The 27,026-nt window shown below is 41.7% G+C and overlaps 1 long non-coding RNA gene across 1 annotated transcript in view; it reads left to right on the top strand.

Moving 5' to 3' along the window:
• Nucleotides 1-382: 382 nt before the first annotated feature.
• Nucleotides 383-27,026, top strand: part of LOC144588787 (uncharacterized) — a 101,520-nt gene continuing 74,876 nt past the window's right edge. The window contains exon 1 of the long non-coding RNA XR_013544492.1: nt 383-4,437. This is a non-coding gene — a long non-coding RNA (uncharacterized LOC144588787). The remainder of the gene's footprint in view (nt 4,438-27,026) is intronic.

The following is a 27,026-nucleotide window of genomic DNA, read 5'->3' as shown; positions in this document are numbered from 1 at the left end:
AAATCCTATGTGTAGGTGGGATTTTCCTGTTTTTAAGAAAAGGGGGTAAAACACAAAAGAGGCTCCCCTCCTTTTCATATTCTTCTATTGATTTCCAAAAGAGAGCCTCAAACATAACATAAATTTCATGTTAATGAAACAGAGGGAAATGAACGTTTTGGTGCTTCTCCCACTTCATGTTTCCTCTTTCCTTCAACCTTTCTTTCACTCTATGTTTGCCAAATCTTGACGGAAGTTCTTCATCTGAGTAGCATCGCAAGGGCTACTGTATTTGGACACATCATGCCATTTGGAACAATGCAGAGGGTGGAGCACCAGGGTTGTAGCTCCTGGGCCTTCTTGGCCACACAGGGTACACACACTGCTATGTCCAGGAGGACGGGAGTGGGAATGTTGAGGCTGAAAAAGGGCCTGGATTGGTTGGAATATATCTGGAGTGTTTTCTTTCTTTCTTTCTTTCTTTCTTTCTTTCTTTCTTTCTTTCTTTCTTTCTTTCTTTCTTTCTTTCTTTCTTTCTTTCTTTCTTTCTTTCTTTCTTTCTTTCTTTCTTTTACATATTCCTTGTGCTGTGTGAGCTCCTGGCACCCTCCATCTGGCTGGCTGGCTGGCTGCCAGTCTCTGTGCCTTGCTCTGTCTTGGATCCTTCCCCCCCCTCCTCTTTACAATTATATTTTTGGAAAAAAATCCCCCCCCCCTGCTGTTTGGTCATTTCCTTTCTTGATTTTTTAAATTTAAATTTTAATATAATATATATTTAATATAATATATATATATAATATATATATTTGGCTGCCTGCCTGCTGCAGCATGGTGGCATATAAGGAACAAGGCATGAAATGGTAGAGGTATAGAAGTCTCTCCATATTCTAGTCATTTGGGTTTGGTGCGGGCATTGATTGTATTTTTTGCTTTTACTTGCCCCTGTTTGTGGGCTTTTCCTATTTAATTGGTTTTTAAAAATTGTTTTGGTTACAGTGTATTTATTCTGTTAAAGACATACATAGGGAGGTGTTGGGGATTATTTTTTCTGGAGGTTATTGTTGTTGGTTGTTCTGATTTTTGTTTTTGGAGCAGATTGATTCTCTGTTGCCTTGCCTCTGTTTTTTGGTGTCGCTTTTATGGGTTATTTTGGGCTTTTGGGACTATCAGTGTGCCAGCTATTCTCAAAGAATTGTTATGTTTATCTGGATCTTAAGACAGGGAGACCATTCTCTTGGTGAGTGAAAAGAAAAGTTGAATCTTGGTGTGAGGTGGTATTAAAGCTTAGTATCCTATGTCTGCTCATTGCCGTGTAGTACCATCACTCACTGTCTCAACAAAAAAGCATTTTGACATGAGATGCGATTGCACACTGTCAGAACACCAAAAATTTAAGAGTGATAGGAAGATACTGGGGAAAGAGCTGGTAACCACAACGATTTGGACACATCATACCATTTGGAACAATGGGCAATTTCCATAATGGAGAGAGGAGTAAAGCAGTGTGCCACAAGGCTCTGTCCTGGGACTGGTGCTTTTCAACCTGTTCATAAATGACCTGGAGACAGGGATATGCAGTGAGGTGGCCAAGTTTGCAGATGACATGACAATTTTCCAGGTGGTGAAGACCAGAAGGGATTCTGAAGAGCTCCAGAAGGATCTCTCCAAACTGGGAGAATGGACGGCAAAATGGCAAATGTGTTTCAATATAAGAAAATGTAAAGTAATGCACATTGGGGTAAAAAACCCCAAAACTTTAGTTATCAGCAAATGGATTCTGAGCTGTCCATGACGGATCAGGAAAGAGATCTTGGTGTGCTGGTGGACAGCTCGATGAAATTGTCAACCTAGTGTGCGGTGGCAGTGAAGAAGGCCAATTCCATGCTAGGTATCATTAAAAAGGGGATTGAAAATAAAACAGCTAACATTATAATCCCATTGTACAAAATGCTGGTAAGGCTGCACCTGGAATAGTATGTACAGTTCTGGTCACTTCACCTCAAAAAAGACATAATGGAACTGGAAAGGTACAGAAGAGAGTGACTAAAATGATAACTGGGCTGGGACACCTCTCTTATGAGGAAAGGCTACAGCGTTTTGGGCTCTTTAGTCTAGAGAAAAGGAGCCTGAGGGGGGACATAATAGAGACATATAAAATTATGCAGGTGAATGATAAAGTGGATAGAGGGAAGCTCTTTTCCCTTTCACACAATACTAGAACCAGGGAACATCCATTCAAATTGAGCGTTGGGAGAGTGAGAAGAGGCAAAAGTAAATCTTTCTTTACCCAGCGTGTTGTTAGTCTGTGGAACTCCTTGCCACAGGATGTCTTGAAGGCATCTGGCCTGGATGCCTTTAAAAGGGGATTGGACAGATTCCTGGAGGAAAAGTCCATCACAGGTTACAAGCCATGATGGGGATTGTATAATCTCCAGATTTAGAAGGAGAGGGGTATCAGGAGACAATGTGCTCCCAGAGGCATCTGATAGGGCCACTGTGAGATACAGGAAGCTGGACTAGCCCTGGTACAGTAGGGCTCTTCTTATGTTCTTAATGCAGAGGGTGGAGCACCAAGACTGCAACCTCTGAGCCTTCTTGGCCACACAGGTTGCACAGATTGCTATCTCAGATATAAATCTTAGCAGGAATGATGTAACATTGCTGCAGTTCCTGGACACATTTTGTCACATGCCTGGCAACTAAAACTCTGGTTGCTACATTATCTGATTTAGCTGAGTGTTACCCAGATTTCCACCCTACTAACCATTGCCTACCCTGTCCCTATGCCATCATGTGGACATACCCCTGGCTGGAAGTGTTAGGCCATGAAATCTCAGGAAACTGGATGGTTCTGTTCTGGCATCTCTGTTTAGAACATCCTAGAATTTTGTACATTGAATCTGGTTTCCCAGAAGACAGGTCAATGGGGGGAGGATCATTCTAATGTGCAGTCTGAAAACCACAGATATAAAACATAGGGTGGAAAGTCACCTAATTGTGTGTACGTTGTTGTCACAGTGTCACTGATTGCATTTATTTTCTTAGGGCAGCAATAACTGGGCCAGATCAAGTGCTTTCTATTTCAAATAGAGATTTGAAACACGAAACACTTGATCTGGCTCCAGTTTCCATCTGAGTTGTGATGAGTTCATCTTGTTTCACCCTTCCTTGATTGTCCCTAGAACAGACACTAGTTGGTGTGTTCTTGCATATCCTCACGCTGATGGATGGCCTTGGAGAGCAATGCTCGTACGTGAAATGTGCCCCAAACGGTAGCATAACACTCTTAGGGTGGGGTGGGTGAAGGAATGTGTTCACGCAGTGGAGTCAACTGAAAATGTGCATGCAAAATTTAACAAGCAGTAGAGCTAGAGGCAGATGTGATTCGATAAACAAACAAACACGAAATGAAGCACAGAAAGGGAGGAAGTCTTTGGATGAGGATTATAGATATTTATATCATGAATGTTCAAGATTTTAGATTTAATCACTATCACCTCCATTCAGGGTTAAAAAAAAATATCTTTGACGATCAGGAGAGATGGTTCCAGTTACTGTAAATAATTCTGAATGAGATGGGCCAATGGCTGGACTTGTAAAAGGAAGCTTCTTCTATCCACGTCCTCGTACAGCATGTGGGAAGAATGAGAAACAAAGTCATGTTTTGATTATTCATCTCCAGGTAGAGATGTCATGTGCCTACATTGCTTTTTTTATTTACAGTCATCTCCATGTAACTATTTAATATGTTTAAGAAGCATACATGGTTGAATGATCCATGAATGGTAAAAACGTAGTTTTAGAAGATTCTCTTCTACTGAATGCTGAATGAAACACAGACCATCGTAGATTGTATTCATTTGAACTTCATTTCCTTTACAGTAATTTTGATGAGATGTTTATTTTTTATAGTGTTATTTGGATGATATGTTGTTCATTGATTAATCCCAGCAAGGGCCCGTGGCTCATAGCCATAGGTACTGTATATTATCTATAATTTAATTTCACAGTGCAAGAGATTTTATAGATTCAACATTCCCAAACCAAATTCATTTAATCCAATTAAATATTGCTCAGAACCCCCATTATTCTTGTTTTCTATTACACCTGAGATATATTGTTTTTTCACACTATGGTTCATTCGCAGAGTTAAGTAATAAACTAGGCCTAATTTAAATGGAAGCTATTTTTTCCATTGTCTCTTCATTTCAAACATTGTGCCTTAATAATATGTGAGTTCAAAAGCTATATTATATGTATCATTTAATCTTTCAGCAGGACTCACGCTAGACTTTAGAGTCTATGAATACAATACTATGATTTTTCAGGGCAAGAAAACCGGGAAGAGCTCCAGACTGTGGATCATTGAATTATCGAATCATGAAGTTGGAACAGGCCTATAAGACCATCGAGTCCAATTACCTGCTCAGTGCAGGAATACAAATCAAAACAGACCTGGTAGGTGGTTGTTTAAATTTCTCATGAATGTCTCCAGCATTGGAGCACTCTTCCCCTCCCCCAGGGTTCCATTGTTGTACTGCTCAAACAGTTGAAAAGTTTTCCTTATATCAGCCAAAATCTGGCTTCCTGTAACTTGAGCCCATTGCTGTGTGTTCTGTGCTCTGGGATGATCAAGAAGGGATTAACATCTATCTGTGTGGTGTTATTAGGATTACTTGCTAACATTTAGTTGTCAGGTGTTCTGTCAATGTGATAGCAAAGTGTGGGGCTGCACAGACTAGCCCCACCCATGACATTGTATTTCTCACTTACTCTCACCCTCTGGTATCCATAGGTACTCTTGGCAAGGAATTTGAATGAGCAATCTAAGAGCCTTGTCACACAGCCAAAAACCTGGGATTTGATCTGTGTTAAATAGCATGAGTTACATGTTTCCTCTAACTTGGTTTGTTTTCTTAGGAATCGAGTTAAAATAAATGGCCACTAGAGATCTGTTTATTTTAGCATGCTGTTTTCTTAATCAGCTTAAGCCCATTGTGAACTTTACAGCCAGTGTTAAAGAACACAGTCTCCCTTCTTCTGTATTAACAGAAGATATGCATTTTACAGTAATTACTAAGTACAAATGCAGAAAATGACTCAAGAACCATATGATTTAAGTCATCTAAAATTAAAATTCCACGTATTGTGGGTTTTCTGAGAAATGTAGACAGGTCCTAAGTTTGATTCACCTCACAGGGTCGTTGAGAAGACAGTGTGGAAGAGGCCAGCCATGTAGATCATCTTGAATTCATTGGAGTAAAAACAGGATAGGAATTTAATGAATTCGTGCAGATGTGTGTAGGCTTCCATGGGTTCTAGGACCCAGTGAGAATCAGGTTCCAGGTTGCATGGAAACCTTATTGTATATAGCTATATGTACAAAGTCTTTCTCTTTGCAGACTTTGTACAGCAATCAAACTTGGAAACATTGCTTTTCACTTAAGATGGGCATGAATCAGAAAAATTACAAATGTATGGTTTTTTCTAATGCCAATTAATTTTCTAATGTCAATTAATTTTTTTTACTTTAAAACACTATAAAACAGCCCCCCCTGCATCTAGAGACATCAAATTTGCAGGGAGGTTTCCCTGACTCCTGTGTACAAGCCCTGCATGTTTGGTGAAGTTTGGTTTTTGAAGATCTGAGTTATACACTCATAAGGAATGACCACGCAGGAAAGTTCCCCCAGGCACCTAAAGAAACCAAAATCACAGAGAAGTTTTCCCTGACTCTCCTGTACAAGCCCTGCATGTTTGGTGAAGTTCAAGTTTTAGACATCTCAGTTATACACTCACAAGGAAAGACCATCCAGGGAAATTCTCCCAGGCACCTAGAGAAACCAGAATCACAGAGAAGCTTCCCATGGTTCTCTAAAATTTCTCCAGATTTTGTGAAGATTGGGTTTCAGACATCCAGGTTATACACTCATAATGTGGGTTCCCCTGGGAAAGTGCCTTTTAGCAACCGGCTTGGGGAAACCCAATCTTCACCAAACTTGGAGAGATTGTAGAGGAGAGTCAGGAGGACCATCTCAGTGACTTTGGTGTCTCTAGGCACCTGGGGGGAACTTTACCTCCCCCCCTCTTTATGGGTTTATAACTCAGAAATCTAAAATCCAATCTTCACTAAATATGAAGAGATTATAGAGGACAGTCAGAGGAAGGTTCTCTGCAATTTTAATGTCTCAAGGTGCCTGGGGGGGCAGTTTATAGCCAAATGAATCAATGATTAAAAATCACTAAAAAATTCATTGATTCGTATTAATCAGGGCCCTTGATTCATATGAGTACAAATCAATGAATTCTTGATTTTGAATTAATTTGATTATTCATTTTTTGAAATTCATGTCCATCTCTACTTTTCACAGTTCCCAGAATCCCCTAGCCAGCATGGCTGCAGCAGAAATCTAGGAGTTCTAGCCAAAAAAACAAAACAAAAACAATAACTATAACACACACACACATTCCCAAGTTTTGCACAGTGCACATGAATGCCTAATCTTTAAATAAATGTTTTGTCTTCAACAACGCTTCTATTTTTGTTTTGTTTTCATTCTTGCAGAAACAGACTAATTCAGTTACCTCTCTTTTTGTTTATATAATTTTTATTCATTTTCAATAGGGATAGGATTAGGGCTGGGGGAGTAGACATGGGTAGGGGAAAAGGTAAAGTTCCAGAGAGCAAGAGGGTACTTTTACATCCACTTATACCATTATACTAGAATTAAAAGATAACAATAAAGAACAACTTAGCAGGTTTTACCAGAATTGCTATAGTTACTAATCTCTCCATTCCCTGATTGAACCGTCATGTTCTTCTTTTATCTATGCTTTCCAGTCCATATTTCAAGTCCGGCTATAAAATCATTCCCAATTTATGCGTCCTTTTTGGGATGACCGTGTTTCTGTTTTCTCCCAATATTCCCCATATTATATCTTAGCTACAGTAATTACATGTATTAATTTGGTCACCTCTTTGAAAATACAAGAAGATGTGACTATCGAGGAGGAGCATGAATTCTAAAGCCAGCCAGCTGGAATTTAGCTCCTGGTTGATCTCTCAGATGGTAGTCAGATACCCAAGAGAGATGCTGGGAAAAGTGTTAGAACCTCTGCCAAGGCTTACTGTTGCCCGCAATGCCTCCTAAAAATTCTGTGTGCATTGCTTGTCTCTCTTATTCCTGGCCAGAAGACACAAACTGTCCAGTGAAAGTGACCTTCTGTAACACTCTCCCCATCCCCTTCTTATTATATCATGATGGACCTATAAGAGTTGTTTCAATGTCCTCAGGAACATGAGGAGGCAATGTTATTAATGACAGAAAACATGGCAAAAGCAAATGGCTGCACAGGGGGCATAAGAACTTTATGCCATGTCACAAATACGGCCATTTGTCTGTCTAACTCAGTGTTGTCTATTTTGAGTTTGCTCTAAGTGTTAGCAGTTCTCCATAGTTTCCAAGTCAAGAAACATCTTTCCCACCACTTATGATCTAGTGTTTCAATTGGAAATGACAGGGATTAAGCCTGGGCTGTAGTTTATGCAAGACTTGTACTCTGGGATTGATCCATGATGTCTCTAGCTTGGCTTCTTTGTTGTTATGGGGTGCAGAGTAAGTTTGAACTTATGCCACTATGAATTAGTGACCTCCAGTGGTTCCTCTGGGTTTTCTACCCAGGCCAACATTGGTCCAAGGGACACTTCCAATTTTCCTTGTTGTTTCTTCCATTACCCTGGGAGTGCAGGATGTAGGACAACAAATGGGTGCCTCAAATTTTGGAGGTCAATGCAGGGGTTGGGAATGTGACCCAGATTGGTCCAGAATGATTTGTACCCCATCTGATTTGATCTGTATCAAGGATCCATGTCAAATTGTAAGCCCCCATTGACTTGCAAAACTGAAACGGATGTAACATTTTTGCTGTTGCCTGAGGTACATAAATTTGAGATATAATAGACCCTACAGAGGGAGCAAACCTATGAAGTTTCAGACAGTGCACTTCAGGGATTAGCCTACTAGGCACCTCTAATATTAACCTCCCCCTCCCCCCCAAAAAGACAAGAAGATGTACACAAGAGGACACGAAGGCTGAGCTAATCTTGCACTACTTGATTCAATTGTTCCGGGCACAATATGTTTTGTAGCTTCCAACTCACTTTACCCTGGAACTACTGAATCACTCAGTGGCTTTGGCCTCTGGCTTCAGAGTCTAAGGGGTGGTAGTTCAATTCCCCACTGTGCCTCCTTGACATGGGCTGGGTCTGATGGGTCCCTTTCAGCTCTGTACTTCTAAGATGATGATGATGACGATGATATCTAGCCAATTGGCCTTGATCCAGAAATACATAGCAATCCAAATAAAGCCCATTCGATTTGGAATGTATGATTTGTCCAAGCCCAATGCACAGCCCTAGTAGGAAGGAGGTGAGCAGTAGCACTCCCCACTTCGCCTTAATGGAAGGAGGGAAAGAGCTACAGTAAACCTAAAACCATGGTCAACAAGGAAGATGTACCCTATGTCCCCATTTGCCAGGACAGATATTGATCTTCCATTGGAGAACAACTGTTATGAGCATCCAATCATTATGTAGAGCCAAAGTGGGAAGTGTGCTCAACTGCATCCTCCACCAGCCCACAGCATTGGTTGCACTGGTTAAGGTTGATGGGCATTGCAATCCAACAGCACTGGAATATCACAAGCTCCCCACACCTTGTTTATAGTCATGGTTGTGTTTGGGATTCTAGAGGAGTTTACTTTTTTGGACCTGTAGCATAGATGACACCCTGCAAACTGGCAGACTGAAGTTAGAGTGCCAGGGCTATATGTTAGGAACAATTACTCATTAGCAGCATAAGACTGTGTCCAGCACAGAACCCATTTAGCAGGATGCTTGTAGTGCTACAAATCCAGGGACTTTCTGACTTGCTGAGATTACTGGAAATGTATATCAGCCTTTGGAAATTAAAAATAGCAGCACCATTAGCTGTGGGCGATTTCACATGAATTTGAATAGACCTTGCTTTATTGAATGTATCGACTCCACCAGTGATTGCTCATTGGCATCTGCACAGGCCCAGGGGTTAATGCACATTATCATCTAACATCTGTCACTTACGAACTTAAACGGCAGCACAAAGTGACAGCCCTACACCAGCACCACAAGGTAGAAGAGGCTAAGTATGTGCATTAAAAGTGGCTTCGTCCCCGGATCATGATAAATGGCTGTACTTTGGAAGCAGTTGTTTAATGACATGATTTACAGTTCATAAGGAGGAGGAGCGGAGGGGGCAAGGGGTGTCCTCAAGAGCATAGGGGCAGCCGAGAAAGAGCGCCGTGTAAATGTTGGCCCTTCTGAAATTGCAGCAATGACATCTCTGGCCTTGGTAAAGTCAATATCAATCAGCAAACAAACAAATATCTCTGGTTCAGTGAACATGAATAAATGAGATACCGTGAATGTTGGTTCTGTATCCATACAGAATGCAGAGACGTGTTTCTAGGTGGCAGCTTGGCATGATTACAAGCCAACATCCTGTAGATCTGCTGACTCTTAATCAACAAACAGGTGCCAAGTAAAGCGTTGTGTCAGGAGGCTGAATAATTATACAACATCAGGAAAGCCGTTGGCGTACAAAAAAACATTTCAGGCCATTCAAGGAAGCTATTTGCTTTCTGGCAGTCTCTGACTGACGTATACAAATGGTTGATTTAGGAAAAGGCTGCAGTGTATCCCTATCCCTGAACAGAAGTCTCACCCTCCAGATATTGTTGGACTGCAACTACCAGCATTCTTTATCATGAGCTATACTAGTTAGGGCTGATGGGAATTGGAGTCCTGAACATCTGCAGGGATGCATTCTCCCCACCAATGCCCCAAATGGGATGCTGCTTTTTGGGGTTCCACTCCACCAGGGGCAGCTTCCTTGGGGCTTGCAGGGAAGAGGATTATATTTATGAGGGAAAAGAGCAAAAACCACACATTAAACTCTTTGGTCTTCTTCCAAAATCTTCCCACACTGTACTATGAAAAAGTTAGATTCTAGCATGGCAACTCCCCAGATCTCCAGGCAGCAGGATCTATAATGCAGCCTAAAATAGCATCCCCTTCATGGATTGCTGCCTTGTTGTGGCGACGGGGCTTGAGTTAATTCATAGAAGCTATGGGCTATGCCGTGCAGGGACACCCAAGATGGACAGGTCATAGTGGAGAGTTCTGACTAAACGCGATCCACCTGGAGCAGGAACTGGCAAGCCACTCCAGTATCTTTGCCAAGAAAACTCCATGGACAGAAACAAAAGGCTAAAAGATATGACCTTGGAAGATGAGCCCCTCAGGTCGGAAGAGCAGAGGACAAGGACAAGTAGCTCCAGAGCTAATGAAGTGGTTGGGCCAAAGCCGAAAGGACGTGCAGCGGTGGATGTGCCTGGAAGTGAAAGGAAAGTCTGATGCTGCAAAGAAAAATACTGCATAGGAACCTGGAATGTAAGATCTATGAACCTTGGGAAGCTGGATGTGGTCAAACAGGAGGTGGCAAGAATAAACATTGACATCCTGGGCATCAGTGAACTAAAACGGACAGGAATGGGTGAATTCAATTCAGATGATTACCATTCTACTATTGTGGGCAAGAATCACATAGAAGGAATGGAGTAGCCCACACTCTTTTCCAACAACACAAGAGGCGACTCTCCACATGGACATCACCAGATGGGCAATACCGAAATTAGATTGATTATGTTCTCTGCCGCCAAAGATGGAGAAGCTCTATACAGTCTGCAAAAACAAGACCTGGAACGGATTATGGCTCCGATCATCGGTTTCTTATAACAAAACTCAAGCTTAAAGAAAAGAAAGTAGGAGAAACCACTGGGCTAGTGAGGTATAATCTAAACCCATCCCTTATGAATACACAGTGGGAGTGAAGAACAGATTTAAGGAACTAGATTTGGTGGATAGAGTGCCTGAAGAACTATAGATGGAGGCTCGGAACATTTTACAGGAGGCAGCAACAAAAGCCATCCCAAAGAAAAGGAAATGCAAGAAAGGAAAGTGGCTGTCCAATGAGGCCTTACAAATAGCTGAGAAGAGAAGGGAGACAAAATGCAGGGCAGATAGGGAAAGATGCAGAAAATGGAATGCAGACTTTCAAAGAATAGCAAGGAGAGACAAGGGGGCCTTCTTAAATGAACAGTGAAAAGAAATAAAGGAAAATAATAGAAAGGGAAAACCCAGAGATTTGTTCAAGAAAATTGGAGCTATTAAAGGAACATTTTGTACAAAGATGGACATGATAAAGGACAAAAATGGTAGGTACCTAACAGAAGCAGAAGACATCAAGAAGAGGTGGCAAGAATACATAGAAGAATTATACCAGAAAGATTTGGACACCCAGATAGTGTGGCTGCTGACCTTGAGCCAGACATCCTGGAGAGTGAAGTCAAGTGGGCCTTAGAAAGCTTGGCTAAGAACAAGGACAGTGGAGGTGATGGCATTCCAGTGGAACTATTTAAAAGCATAAAATATGACGTTGTTAAGGTGCTACATTCAATATGGCAGCAAGTTTGGAAAACTCAACAGTGGCCAAAGGACTGGAAAAGATCAGTCTACATCCCAATCCCAAAGAAGGTCAGTGCCAAAGAATGCTCCAACTACTGTACAATTGCACTCATTTCACACACTAACAAGGTTATGCTCGAAATCCTCCAAGGCAGGCTTCAGCAGTATGTGGACCGAGAACTCCCAGAAGTACAAGCTGGGTTTTGAAGGGGCAGAGGAACTAAAGATCAAAATGCTAACATGTGCAGGATTATGGAGAAAGCCAGAGAGTTCAAAAAACAAAATCTACTTCTGCTTCATTGACTATGCAAAGGCCTTTGACTGTGTGGACGACAGAAAACTATGGCAAATTCTTAAAGAAATGGGAGTGAGTGACCACCTTATCTATCTCCTGAGAAATCTATGTGTGGGACAGGAAGCAACAGTTAGAACTGGATACGGAACAACTGATTGGTTCAAAATTGGGAAAGTAGTACGACAAGGTTGTATATTGTCCCCCGGCTTATTTAACTTAAATGCAGAATACATTACGCGGAAGGCTGGACTGGAGGAATCCCAAACCAGAATTAAGATTGCTGGAAGAAATATCAACAATCTCCGATATGCAGATGATACCACTCTGATGGCAGAAAGTCAGGAGGAATTAAAGAACCTTGTAATGAGGGTGAAAGAGGAGTGCAAAAAATGGCCTGAAACTCAACATCAAAAAAACTAAGATAATGGCCACTGGTCCCATCACCTCCTGGGAAATTGAAGTGGAAGATATGGAGGCAGTGACAGATTTTACTTTCTTGGGCTCCATGATCACTCCAGATGGAGACAGCAGCCACGAAATTAAAAGATGCCTGCTTCTTGGGAGGAAAGCGATGACAAACCTTGACAGCATCTTAAAAAGCAGAGACATCACCTTGCCAACAAAAGTCCGAATAGTCAAAGCTATGTATGGAAGTGAGAGCTGGACCATAAAGAAAGCAGGCCGCCGAAGAATTGATGCCTTTGAATTGTGGTGCTGGAGGAGGCTCTTGAGAGTCCCCTGGACTGCAAGGAGAACAAACCTATTGATTCTAAAGGAAATCAACCCTGAGTGCTCACTGGAAGGACAGATCCTGAAGCTGAGGCTCCAGTACTTTGGCCATCTAATGAGAAGAGAAGACTCCTTGGAAAAGACCTTGATGTTAGGAAAGTGTGAAGGCAAGAGGAGAAGGGGACGACAGAGGATGAGATGGCTGGACAGTGTCTGTGAAGCAACCAACATGAATTTGACACAACTCCGGGAGGCAGTGGAAGATAGGAGGGCCTGGCATGCTCTGGTCCATGGGGTCACGAAGAGTCGGACACGACTAAACGATGACGAGAGCTAGAGGCAGATGTGATTCGATAAACAAACAAACAAACACCAAATGAAATGAAGCACAGGCAGAGATATAAGAAAGGGAGGCAGTGACAGATTTTACTTTCTTGGGCTCCATGATCACTGCAGATGATGACAGCAGCCACAAAATTAAAAGACACATGCTTCTTGGGAGGAAAGCGATGACAAACCTAAACAGCATCTTTAAAAGCAGAGACATCACCTTGTGAACAAAGGTCCACATAGTCAAAGCTATGGTTTTTCCAGTAGCCATGTATGGAAGCAAGAGCTGGACTGTAAAGAATGCCGACTGCTGAAGAATTGATGCTTTTGAATTGTGGTGCTGGAGGAGACTCTTGAGAGTCCCCTGGACTGCAAGGAGAACAAACCTATCAATTCTTAAGGAAATCAACCCTGAATGCTACTGGAAGGGCATATCCTGAAGCTGAGGCTGCAATTCTTTGGCCATCTCATGAAAAGAGAAGACTCCCTGGAAAAGACCCTGATGATGGGAAAGTGTGAGGGCAAGAGGAGAAGGGGAAAACAGAGGACAAGATGGATGAACAGTGCCATTGAAGCTACCAATATGAATCTGACCCAACTTTGGGAGGCAGTGGAAGACAGGAGGGCCTGACGTGCTCTGGTCTATGGGGTCATGAAGAGTCAGACACGAATTAATGACTAAACAACAAAAGAAAGAAATACCATTTGACTTTTTTGTAGCCACATCAACTGTTGGCTCATATTCAGCTTGTGATCTACAACTCTACAATCCTTTTCACTTGTATTGCTAAGCCAGGTATTCCCCATCTTCTTACTGTGTGTTTGGTTTCTTAGGTGCAGTACTTTGCACTTATTTCTGTTGAACTTTATTCTGTTGTTTCCAGCCCAGTGCTCAAGCCTATCTAGATCATTTTGAATGTTGTTTCTCTCTTCCAGAATATTTTTAACTATTCCACCCATATTTGTGTCATCTGCAAATTTGATTACATTCCCTGTACCTCCTGATCCAGGTCATTAATAAAAATGTTGAAGGACACCAGGCCCGGACTGAGCCCTGGGGTACCCCACTTTTTACCTCCTCCCAATTTGAGAAGGAGCCATTAATCATCACCCTCTATGATTCTGTAGCCAACTGTGTATCCATCTGACAGTTGTTCTAGCCAGCGCACAGCTAGTTAGCTTGCTAATCAGAATATCATGGGACACTTTGTCAAAAGCTTTGCTGAAGTCAAGATATACTATGATGACAGCATTCCCTTTGTCTATCAGGAAGGTTATCTGATTAAAAAAAAAATGAAATCAGATTAGCCTGGCAGGATTTGTTCTTGATAAATCTGTGTTTCTAGTTATCACTGCATTGTTTTCTAGGTGCTTGCATAGTGACTGCTTTATAATTTGTTCCAGAATTTTCCATGGGCTTCATGTGAGGTTGACTGGTCTGTAGTTCCCAGGCTCCTCCTTGTTGCCCTTTTTGTGGATAGGGATAACATTAGCTCTCCTCCAGTCATCTGGCACCTCACCCTCCACCTATCCTCAGGTCATTCTCAGCTTTTGCCCTCCTAATGCTATCCTTACAGTTCCTTGCTACTTTTCAGTACTTTTTCTTTGTGGCCAGCCTTGTTTCCACTTCCTATACATGTCCTTTTTTGTTTTCATGGCCTCTCCAAGCTTTTTGAGAAGCCACATTGGCCTTTTTTTTTTTTTTTTTGCTGTCTCCCACCTTTTTTTTCTTGTTGGAATTGTTTGTAGTTGTGCCTTTAGAATTTCCTGTTTTAGAAGCTCCCACCCTAGATTCCTTTTCTTATTAGGATCACCTTCCATGGGACCTTACCTACCCTTGTTCTGAGATTATTAAAATTGGCTTTTTAAAAAATCCAGCAGAAGTATGCGGCTACGCTCTGCTTTGGTTTTTGTAGGAGATAATTATCAGCCACACAAGCCAGTAATTTCTTGGAAGGGCCATACTTGGCAGTATTTGCCTCACAGCAGATATCAGGATTATTGAAATCTCCCATCTCTACTACATAATGTCTTTTTAAAATCCTTCGAGTTGGTTTTTCAAAAGTTTCATTTGCATCCTCTCCTTGATTGCTTTGTCGATCCAACTACCACATTCCTTTTGTTTTTTGCCCCAGCTACATCGATCCAGATGGTCTCAATGGGACAGCCAATCTCCTCCTCCTGTATTTTTGCACAGGACTTTGTATTTTTGATATATCCTTCTCCCTTTCTATTCTTTCTGTTCTTTTTGAACAATTTATATCCTTCAGTTGCTGTCTTCCAGTCATGGGAATCGTCCCAACAAGTTTCTGTTATTCTTATCAAGTCATATTTACCCTCCTCAGCTAAGATTTCCAGTTCTTCTTGTTTGTTCCCTATTCTCTTGGTATTCATATATAGACACCAGAGATTGTGTGATTTGTGGCCTGCTTTTCTTTGTACAGTCGAACATAACTGGACAAAAATTGTCAAGTGGAACCTTTACCTTTTCCTTTCTTTGTACATTTTTGTCAATGTTACCAATAATGTTAATGTTATTATCGACCCCCCCACCAGAACTGTCTGGTTCATTCCTCTTATTGTGTGTAAGGCTTCATCTACCCTTAACTCTGTACTTGTGTTTCCCTCCCCCTTCCAATTCACTTTAAAGCCCTCCTGATGAAGTTCTGCATGCTGTGGCCAAACACATTAATCCCAGCCCTCGTGAGGTGAAAGACATCTCTTGCTAGCAGTCCGTCTTCTAGGAAGCTTAGGCTGTGATCCCAAAAACTAACTCCCTCACGTCAGCACCACCTTTGTAGCCAGTCATTCACCTGGAGTATTCTCCTTTCTTTTTTCTATTCCTCTTCCAAATATTCATAAGGCAAAAAATCTATCTGAGCTCCATAGTACTTAAATTTCCTTTCTAGAGCTTCAAAGTCTATAGTGATCTATTTGAAGTTGCTCTTGTCTGTGTTGTTTGTTCCCACATGGATGAAAAGAAGGGGGTATGTATCCATTGGTTTTATGAATGATGGGAATCCTTTTGTCACATCCCTAACCTGTGCTCCAGGGAGACTTCATACCTGGTGGGTCCATGGATCTTCCTGGAATACTTCAGTTTCTATCCCACGCAATAGGGAGTCTCCTATTACAACTACCCTTCTCTTCCTCTTTTTGTAGGGTGTGGGTTCAGTCCTTGTGCCTGGCTGAGTTTCAGTCCCTCTCATGTACTCTTGCAAGGCCTTCTTCTTATTTGCTGTCTGTCAGACTCCTCTTCAAGCACCTGAAAGTGGTTTTGCAGTTCCACTTCTCCTTCTTTTGCTCCTAACAGTGACTCTTTTCCATGCTTCTTCCTCTACTATGTTTGCTTTCTCCCCGGCAATGTCCTCCTCTGCCTTCCCTTGTTGTTCTTTTACCTCCAGTGCTTCCATTGACTTCAGCTGCTGTTCAAGAGTTCTGTCGATGTGTACTTTGTCTTTCCTTATAGCCTTAAATGTGGCTCCTTGCTGCTCCAGTTCTTTCATCCTTCCTTCTAACGGTTCCACCAGTTTGCACTTGTTGCATGTGTACGCCGGGTTATTTTTGTTGTTGTTATCATTGCCTAAACTTTGCAGGTCACCACAACTGAAGTGTCTCTTCCCTCCATAACCCTGTTAGCTTTTTGATGTGATCTGTTTGTCTATGAATACCCTTTCCTTTATTTTTGTTACCCTGAACGTAGCTGCGAAAGTCCATTAATATATAACTATATTCATCCCCCCCAAAAAAAATTGTTAGGGGCCTCCCCTGCTGAACTTCCCCGTCAAACTCCTGTTAACAGTCCCCGTTCACTTGCTCTGGTCATGAGCTCCGTGGTCTGCCTCAGCTTTATTCCTCAACTGTGCTCTGTTATGAGTCAGTGATCAAAAAAGGACCTCCCAGAACTCACAGCTCCTATTTATAGCTCTATCCCACGCAATAGGGAGTCTCCTATTACAACTACCCTTCTCTTCCTCTTTTTGTAGGGTGTGGCTTCAGTCCTTGTGCCTGGCTGAGTTTCAGTCCCTCTCATGTACTCTTGCAAGGCCTTCTCACACTTTTCCTGTTAAGCTGAGCACAGGCCTTCTCACACTTTTCCTGTTAAGCTGAGCACAGGGCTCTTGCTGTTAAGGACATCTTCCCCCTCCTATAAAGCTGAGCACATAATGCTTCTGAATGGGGAATTCCTAGGGGTTACTCCAGGTCCCCCCCTCCCCGGTCTTAATCTAAAAGCACTCATCTTTCTGCCTTTGCGTCCTTGGTCTCTTCCTTCAGTAGATACTTCCTTCCTTTCCTTTCCTTCCTATCTCTCCCTTGTCAAACTCCTGTTAGCAGTCCCTGTTTGCTTGCTGGAGTCATGAGCTCCCTGGGTCTGCCTCAGTTTTATTCCTCACCTGTGATCTGTAAGGAGTCACCAATCAAAAATCTTATCTCATCCCTGGTTGGATATCACTCTAGGGGGAAAGTTCAAGACTATCAAGCTGGGGAAAGGATGGTTTCAGAAAGTGGGAAATAAGAAGGCCACTTCTCCCCCATCCCTGCTTTGGCCTCTTGAAATAAAGTTGTTTAATTGTGACACACATCTCTACAATTGGAATCACAATCACCACCACTACATGCTACTTACTAGGAAATAGGTTATAGTAAGGACCTCAATTCTTACCTCACTTCATTTTTCGTTTCTTTGTTTTTTTAAAATCTATCATCCTCGATATTTGTCTGATTCCTGAATGGGGCCAGCTGTGCCATTAGGCAGAGTGTAGGGGCTGCCTTAGGCGGATGATCTGAGTATCATGACAAAGTGATGCACTGATAATTAATGAGTATGTACATGTAGCATTTTTACCTCCAGGGACTAGAAGACCATGGGATTTTCTGTTTTAAATGCCTAAAATAATTCAGCTAACCTAAAGTAAACTGCACCTCAGATGAATCAGTCTACTTTGCTTTCTGTTTCCTGCCGTTTGTTTTCGATCTCAGGTTTGTTCCCTCCATTCCGGATGCTCTATATGGTTACATGTTTGAACTGTTTTTTATTTTATATTTCTGCCACTGGATATTTTGACTGTTATTTTGTTGTTTTTATGCATATTTATTGCTTTAGTTGATTGTAAACAGTACCAAGTAGTGCTTTTGCATTGATGGGGCTGTATATGAAAGAAAGAAAGAAAGAAAGAAAGAAAGAAAGAAAGAAAGAAAGAAAGAAAGAAAGAAAGAAAGAAAGAAAGAAAGAAAGAAAGAAAGAATCTTCATACCTTGCAATGGCTTTTTAAATCCATGCAAAAACTTTTGTGTACTTTTTCCTCCAACACATGCATTGTGTACTCCTATTTTTGTATATTATCCAGCAGACTGTGCAAGTTGAAAATTGAATGTATTCCAGGCTGCATATCAGCCTGTGAAGTGTCGGGCCAGTTTCTATCTAGATGAGAACCAAACCAGTCAATCTCCCCTTCCTAGGTGGGATTTAGAAAGAAACAAAGGAAGGGGGGGCAGTAAGATGAAGCAATGGCTATTCCTTGAAAGCACCCCCTACCTTTGCTTCCGATAATCTTCAGCAATATAAATGCCAGTTCAGGAGCTGCAGTTGTTTTTTAAGGCATTAATAATTTTGGAACGTCTGGATTTTTGCATCCTGGAAGAGAGGCTCTGACATCAAAAGAGCTCTGAAACTCTTTGAAATGACTTGTAATCCTAGCTATAAAGTTGTGCATATGATACACCTCATGTGGACCCAGAAGTGTGAAAGTACCTGTGGTGCTTTAGTCCCTTCTTTTATTGAAAGGAAAGAAGAAATTTAGATGTGCCCTGTTCAGTACAACTCAAGGCCTCTCTGGTCCAGTCTTGTGTCCCTGTAGTAGCCAATCAAATTCTTCCTTAAGGAAGCTGATAGGCCACTACATCCTTCCACTCATGTCACTTCACAAATGGTCTTCAAAAGCATATTGCTTTTGAAACGGTGTGGACCTCCCTTGTTTGAAGCATGTGTTGCAACATTTCAGTTCTTTCAAGGCTAGCGTAACTCAGCAGCAACCAGATTTCTTGGGAGCAGCCGTATTTTTACAGTCACAAGCCGTCTCTGCAACTAATTTTGCCAAAGGAGTTGGGTTGTACCTCTGAAGTTGCTCAGTGCAGCCATTTTGAGGGAAGGGGCCTAAACTGCCTTAGATTTCTTGGTTCTGGTGGTCTTTCTGGTTTCATGGCAAAGATGATCCATGGCAAAGACCATTGCCCAATGTATCTTCCATGAACCAAATAGGACACCCTCTGCTGCTGGCCACTTTTGGCTACTCGAAAGGGCTTTATTCCCATGTATTTTGCCGATTAAACTGAAAAAGCTCTCTTTCCGTGAGGACTCCACAGGCTTCTTACATGACATCAAGGCACATGATGTATTTAGAACACATTCTGTTGAAATTAATTGAATACATAAAAATCAAAAAGAGTTGAGAAAAAGGATGTTAAAGATTTATGAATGCTAGTGAAATGATTAGAGCACACAAAAGCTTTGAATCTCAAAGCCAGCCTTCCATCTTGTTCTTACATATCTGTTGCCTTTGATCATCCACCCTTCAAACTTTTACATGGCTTTTATGCGCTCTTATAATTGTTTCACTAATACTGTTGAAGATTAAAGGTACAAGTCAAATCCAAGCCTGATATTAGGGAGGGGGCCATCAGGCTTAATCCCCAAATAAATATATGCATGTGTGGGCTTCTTAGTCTATTGTCTTTGCTTGCTGCTACTTTAAATTTTGTTCACATGTCCCACAATGGCTGCTATGACAATTGTGGAAGAGTTGTCATTTTAGTCTCATTTATATAAAATGCTGAAGCTTCTGGAATGAAGGCTTTCTAAGATTTCAAGCATAGATGGGTGAAGGTGACTGTTTGGGGGCTACAGTTCATAGAATATTCCAACTGGCAGAGACACTGACCATGTTGGCTGGAGACATTTGGGAGGTGGAATTCTGAAAAGTAATATTTCCCATCTCCGGTTCCAAGAGACTTTGTTGCCTATAGTAAAGGCCAAGATGGTATCCCACCCTTTTCTACCTAAAGAAGAAGCCAACTGGACTGATAGCTCAATCTTACTTGGACATTGATGAATTGATAACATCTTTTAGGGATAGGATTTTTTGAATTAAGGGACTCTCAGTCCCATAATTTGACAGGAACTTCCCACCGCAAGCCAAATTATAGACGGCTTGTACCATGACACGGGTTGAGAGCCCTCAAACCACCAGCAGGAAGAACAGCCTTCCACCTCTTTGTTGTCCCTGTGCCACTTCTTTGAAGCATTAGAAAAGTGGTCTGCAACACAATAGGAGTCGTGAGGATTCCCTCTGACTCACAAAGGTGCATGGAGGAGTGAGTTCCTGGAGAGACTGCCTCCATACCCTCCCTATATGACCTTTGATGGAATGGTCATATTTTCTGGTGAAAACCAGAGTTGGTTGATTGCCATTTACTGAATGTTTATGTCCAAAAGTAACCCAGGGACTCTGGCCAGATAGATTCTGAATTTATTTTGACATCTGGAAGACTTGGACACAAACAAGTGTGAGATAATCAAGTCAAAACATAATTTGGATTTATTAATATATACATAGTATTGTCTACTTGTTTAGATTTTATCCTGCCTGCTCCGAGGCAACAGGGGAAGTTATCTCAATTATGTTTGAAAGAGATGTCCCTAAAGCAGAGCTGGGAAATTTTGGGTGCTCCTGATGTTTTGGACTATGAGTCCTGTAAGCCTTTACTATCTGACCATAGCAGTAGAGGTTCCTGGGAGTTAAAGTCCGAATCATCTGGAGAGATGAAGTTTCCCTGCTCTAATGGGTCCATAATCACAAGAATGCCTCCTGATGTCTGTTACAGATTTGAGGGTCGGAGAAGGAACATCATGATATGAACATGTGCTTATGCAAACATACACACACGCACATGTGGGCGCTCACATTTAGTATATTCACTGAAGAATATTAAAGCTGGGAATAAGATGGCTGTGTTTTAAAATTATTATTTAATGGAAAAGACCCGTATTAGATAAGGCCCCTTGCTCTTTCTTCTTCAAGGAGATGGGTTTGATCTTCATTTTTTATGAGACAGGAAATTTCATATCCACACTGCACACAGCTGTTAGTTGGCAAGAGAACATGGAACAGGAGAGAATTTTGAGGGATTTAGAAAGTGTTGAAAAGATATGTATGACATAATAACCATTTGCTTTGGCCTCTTGCACTGCACATAGCTGCTGAGGAAAGAAAGCTGCAGGCAACGTTGCAGGCTGCTTAGGGACTCTAGACCAGAGCGCCCTACTGAATGTTCCAAGGAACATACAGATGTTTCATGTCTTCCAGGACACATTTGGCTGGGGGATGATTGCTTGTATCATTTAAGCATGTGTTAAACTCCTTAATGTTTTTATGAGGGCTTAACGATTGCCTCAAAGGCCGTGGCTCTTATAAACCAGGATGATGTTGCAATAAAGGCCCTGAAGATTTTGCCAGGTGCCCAACAGAATATGGCCTTCTTGGATGCATCTTAGCATCTGAGCAGCTGGTAAAATTTTTTATTGCTAAGAGGAATTTTTTAATTAATTGCACAACTGTAGGATTGTCTGTCCTCTAGAGTCCTTTCTGTGATTCTAAAGAAAGCAGTGTCATGCAGAAGTAGCTTCTATACTGATTTAGATGGAAAGATATATGAATAATTGGTGTTTCAGTTCAGCAGTACAGGAAATGTTGCCCCCATGAGTGTATGTCATTTTGACCCCAAGGTTTCTTTATTGAGGCTATTTCTCCAATAATAGAACTTGAGATTTATATACACGCATGCACACACGCACACACGCACACACACGGACACACACACTTCATTCTGTGCATAGGGCACTGTTTGGAACATTATGCTAGAAGTTTGTACATTATATGTTCAAATAACCATTTCAGTTCTTAAAGTGCTAGACCTTATATAGCGAAGCCAGCATCATCTGAATAAATATGGATGGTATTGACAAGTTTTTAGAAAACAGCACAGATTGCAGTAGAATGAAAGATCTTTAGGAGAAAAAGATCATGCCATACAACAATTCAACAGAGACTTCACATGATCATTGGTCACAGAATGGTTACTGATTGTTGAGCCAGAAAACTATTAGATAATGTGGTTAATTGCTTTTATAGTAAAAGAGGAAAGATTTATAAGATCTGAAGGGAAACTAGAATTAATGAGTATGAGGTACAAATAAGTATCGGATACAAACAACAACTGAACAGAGAAAGCATGAGAGAAAAACTTAAATCTCACCAGCCCATCCCTTTTTACAGTGACTAGCTCTTTACATAATAAAATCACACTGGAAGTGGTTTAAGTGAAAAACGGTATCTTTGCTTACAGTCGATGTGTAATGTTATAGTCAGTGGAAAACTAGGGGGGAAAAAGGAGTTTCTGCCGTGTGGGAGAGATTCTCCACATGTGCTATGTGGTCAGAGGAAGATGCAGTGTAAGTACATGCAAGATTGTTATTATCTCAACAAAACTGGGTGGAAGGATAATGGATTATCCTTCACATGCAGTTTCAAGGACTTGCTTAAACAGTGTACCTGAGGAACAAAGTTTCAAAAAGCTGTGGTTTCCATCTTTGGGTTCTCAGAATTTCTAAGATTACAACTCTCATCACCCATCCAGTCAGCCATTGGTCAGGGATAATGAGTGCTGTAATCCAACAGCTAGGTATTAAATCTTAAGGATCACTCAATTAGATCATATGAAAATGATCTAAAGAACACAGACTGACTAATGTCTGTCTGTGATCGATACTCCATTGAAGATCAGAACGTCTGGTGGCTGCTTTAATAACAAAAGTTGAGTAAAACCAGGGACTGGACAAGTTAAAGTTTTTCCCCCTCTCTGGGTGAAAATCACATGCAATTGGATATAATGTATAATTTGGCCATTGAGCCTCAGCATTCTTCTGTATGAACATAGGAAAGTACTGAACTAATTGTTCCAGGTTCTCAGCCTTGGGTCCTCAGATGTTCTTGGAGTTCAACTCCCGGAAATCCTGGCCAGTACAGCTAGTGGTGAAGGCTTCTGGAAGTTTTAATCCAAGAATATCTGGGGACCCAAGGTTGGAAGCCACTGATATAGTACATCCCATACACATTTTCAGTAGGACTTTTATCAGGTACAAATGAAAGATCCGTCAGACTGATATGATTTTATGTTGTATTAAAATTATCCCACAATCTGCTGCAAGCTTTTTCAAACATTCTTTGTCACAGAATGACTTCATATCCAACTCTAGTGCTAAGCACAAGTTGCAAATGCAGTTGGAAAGACACTTAGGTTTTTGCTAAATGTGTTCGGATTCCCATAGAAATTTGAAGGAGAGCTGTCACTTTACAACACTCCCACCAGGGATCTGGGACAGCCCTTGTTAGGTCTTTAAAAATAAGAAATGTAATTAACAATTGGTTAGTGCAGGTGGAGTTATTTGGTCACTGCCTACGTGAGAAGGACACAGCCCTGCGGAGTTAACTACCATGAGGTGAACCACTAATTTGATTGGTTGGAGGTAGTATAAATTAAGAGGCTGGTTAGGTAAAGGTAAAGGTTCCCCTTGACAATTTTTGTCCAGTCGTGTTTGACTCTGGGCGCGGTGCTCATCCCTTTCTCCAAGCCGTAGAGCCAGCATTTGTCCATGGACAGTTTCCGTGGGCATGTAGCCAGCACAACTAGACACAGAACGCAGTGACCTTCCCACCGTGGTAGTACCTATTTATCTACTCGCATTTACATGCTTTCGAACCACTAGGTTGGCGGGAGCTGGGAGAAGCGACGGGCGCTCACTCCGTCACATGGATTCGATCTTACGACTGCTTGGTCTTGTGACCCTGCAGCACAGGCTTCTGCGGTTTAGCCCGCAGCGCCACCACGTCCCAAGAGGCTGGTTAGTGTGCCCTTTATAGTTCTATTTTGACTGTCATGCTTATGTTCTGTCTGACTGCTGAATGCCTATGTTTATGTTCCTGTGAGCATTATGTAAATATGTACAGCAAGTAAATATTCACTGCACTTATTCCTGGTGTCTTTCTGTGTGCCTTACAATGCTGGAGCTTCTGGACAAAACCTTTCTAAGGAAAAAATTTGCTATGATTTTAAACTCCTAACAGCGCTCCCCATCATTAGTTGACTGCCAGAAACCAAAGATGCTGATGCCTACCTTGTCTCACTACATTAGATGTCTATATTTGAGGACTATCATGTAAATGTTGGCATGAGACTGAACTGGGCACCCCTGTCTCCATAGGAACTTAAAATGGCAGATGTATAAACCATCAATTGAGTACTGTTGTCAATGCATTGCACCTATATGCACTTGATTCTCTGGTCTTTACATTGCTGTCTCCACCCCAGTTTTCTAGAATTTATATATTGGAATATGTGGAGGCTGCATTTGGAATTTAGTGTACATGGCAGGGAAATGCACATGGATGAATATTAAGTTGCACCTGTGCAGCCAGCTGTTCCATGTACTGCAGTTTTGTGATGTTCACTTTCAATGTTTACAATATAGGATAACTGGAATCTTACTGATATCCTAGTGGACCCCTATTTTCATATATGAAGCTGGAGAGAATATGGTATTATTCTGCCACACTTCTCTAGAATGACCTCTCTGAAATGGTGCCAGGTCGCCATTTCGGGGAGGCTTTGCGTGCTCGCATAGACACAAGTGACATGGATGACGCAGGCTTAGGGGGAAGAGGGATGAATCCCTTAAAAAGGCTGGGTCCCTCTAAGGCAGCCTCTTTTGCTGCCTTTCCAGTAAGGAGTCTAGTGGGGTCAGCGAGAACTATGACAATTAAACACCAGTTGCATTGGACTTGTTGGTTGTTTCTTCTTGCTCAGTCAGTAAGTCCATTTGTGCTTTCTCTCTCTCCCTCTCCCCCTCTCTCTGTGTGTTCTGGGCATGAAAATGAAAAAGTACTACCTTTGTGGTGACATTTCGTGCAAAATTGCAAAAGGCCTGTCTGAAAGAGGCTGCTTGCTTTCTCTGTCTTAGCTATAGACCCACAAGGGGCTTGCACCATTTTTAAATGATACAGCCTCCTTATATCAAAATCTGGCCAACTTCGAAGGTTTTTTTTTTTAAAAACAATAAAGGCAAGCTCAGAAGTCCTTTTGCTTAACAAGTGTTCTTTCTAATATTATCATGTAGATTGGGAGAAATTGGTTTTATGGTGTGATTGTCCTTATACGGTTGGGCGTGAGAAGCCCTTGCGAATTACTCCAACATCTTTCAGGATATTCCACTGTACCTTCAGCCCAGCCCAGCTCAGCCCACCTTGTTGTTTTGGGAGGTGATACCTAAAAAAGAGGAGATTACAAGCTTCATATTTCTCCCAGGGTACTTGTTGAACCGCTTCATGGATTGCTGCCTTGTCATGGTGAAGGGGCTTCAGTAATTCAGAGAAGCTATGGGCTATGCCGTGCAGGGACACCCAAGATAGACAGGTCATAGTGGAGAGTTCTGACTAAACGTTATCCACCTGGAGCAGGAACTGGCAAGCCACTCCAGTATCTTTGCCAAGAATACTCCATGGACAGAAACAAAAGGCTAAATGATATCATGCTGGAAGATGAGCCCCTCAGGTCGGAAGGCATCCAACATACCACTGAAGAAGAGTGGAGGGCAAGGACAAGTAGCTCCAGAGCTAATGAAGTGGTTGGGCCAAAGCCAAAAGGATGCTCAGCTGTGGACATGCCTGGAAGTGAAAAGAAAGTCTGATGCTGCAAAGAAAAATACCGCATAGGAACCTGGAATGTAAGATCTATGAACCTTGGGAAGCTGGATGTGGTCAAACAGGAGATGGCAAGAATAAACATTGACATCCTGGGTGTCAGTGAACTAAAATGGACAGGAATGGGTGAACAATTCAAATGATTACCATATCTACTATTGCGGGCAAGAATCACATAGAAGAAATGGAGTAGCCCTCATAGTCAACAAAAGAGTGGGAAAAGCTGTACTGGGATACAATCTCAAAAATGATAGAATTATTTCAATAGGAATCCAAGGCAGAGCTTTCAACATCAAAATGCAGGGAAGATAGGGAAAGTTACAGAAAATTGAATGCAGACTTCCAAAGAATAGCAAGGAGAGACAAGAGGGGCTTCTTAAATGAACAGTGTAAAGAGATAGTGGAAAATAACAGAAAGGGGAAAAACCACAGATCTCTCCAAGAAAATTGGAGATATTAAAGGAACATTTTTTCCAAAGATGGACATCTTAAAGGACAAAAATGGTAGGGACCTAACAGAAGCAGAAGACATCAAGAAGAGATGGCAAGAATACACAGAAGAATTATACCAGAAAGATCTGGATGTCCTGGACAACCCAGATAGTGTGGTTGCTGACCTGGAGCCAGGAATCCTGCAGAGCAAAGTCAAGTGGGCCTTAGAAAGCATGGCTAACAACAAGTCCAGTAGAGGTGATGGCATTCCAGTTGAACTATTAAAAATCTTAAAAGATGATGCTGTTAAAGTGCTACACGCAAATATGCCAGCAAGTCTGGAAAACTCAACAGTGGCCAGAGGATTGGAAAAGATCAGTCTACATCTCATCCCAAAAATGGGCAGTGACAAAGAATGCTCCAACTACCGTACAATTGAACTCATTTCACATGCTAGCAAGGTTATACTCAAAATCATACAAGGTAGGTTTCAGCAGTATGTGGACCGAGAACTCCCAGAAGTACAAGCTGGATTCCAAAGGGGCAGAGGAACTAGAGACCAAATTGCTAACATGCACTGGATTATGGAGAAAGCCAGAGGGTTCCAGAAAAACATATACTTCTGCTTCATTGACTACGCAAAAGCCTTTGACTGTGTGGACCACAGCAGATTATGGCAAGTCCTTAAAGAAATGGGAGTGCTGACCACCTTATATATCTCCTGAGAAACCTATTCGTGAGACAGGAAGCAACAGTTAGAACTGGATATGGAACAACTGAATTGGGAAAGGAGTACGACAAGGCTGTATATTGTCCCCCTGCTTATTTAACTTATATGCAGAATACATGATGTAAAAGGCTGGACTGGAGGAATTTCAAGACAGAA

The sequence above is a fragment of the Pogona vitticeps genome, chromosome 4, assembly GCF_051106095.1.
Source record: "Pogona vitticeps strain Pit_001003342236 chromosome 4, PviZW2.1, whole genome shotgun sequence".
NCBI classification, from domain to species: domain Eukaryota; kingdom Metazoa; phylum Chordata; class Lepidosauria; order Squamata; family Agamidae; genus Pogona; species Pogona vitticeps.
The sequence above is the reverse complement of the archived record's forward strand: the minus strand, read 5'-3'. Positions and strand labels throughout refer to the sequence as shown.